Source organism: Papaver somniferum, chromosome 10 (assembly GCF_003573695.1).
Source record: "Papaver somniferum cultivar HN1 chromosome 10, ASM357369v1, whole genome shotgun sequence".
NCBI classification, from domain to species: domain Eukaryota; kingdom Viridiplantae; phylum Streptophyta; class Magnoliopsida; order Ranunculales; family Papaveraceae; genus Papaver; species Papaver somniferum.
In genome coordinates, this window is record NC_039367.1 from 10,001,123 (window position 1) to 10,001,476 (window position 354).

The window sequence follows — 354 nt, forward strand, 5'->3', positions numbered from 1 at the left end:
TAAACAAAGCAATTAAAAGTGTATGTTGAAACCAATAAGAGAGATTAGATCAAGGAATCCTTCTTCGTTGCAAAACAATAAATCAAGTTATGTTCTTTTCCACTTTTTATTAGTCGCAGATTATCACCAACCGTAGGTAAAACAACTAGCTCAGTGCTAAATCCCTAAATCCCTAGTATCACCGGATACGGAAGTTCTCGACTACCGGATTCTATTCACCAAACCACTTAGTATTAGCTCACTCAAGATGTAATTTAGTTAAACGCATTAAGATTTATGAATTTATTAGGTTGATATTAGTAGTTAGACTCTTAGATCAAGGTCTACTTGCTAACGTTGTTTTCACACACAATT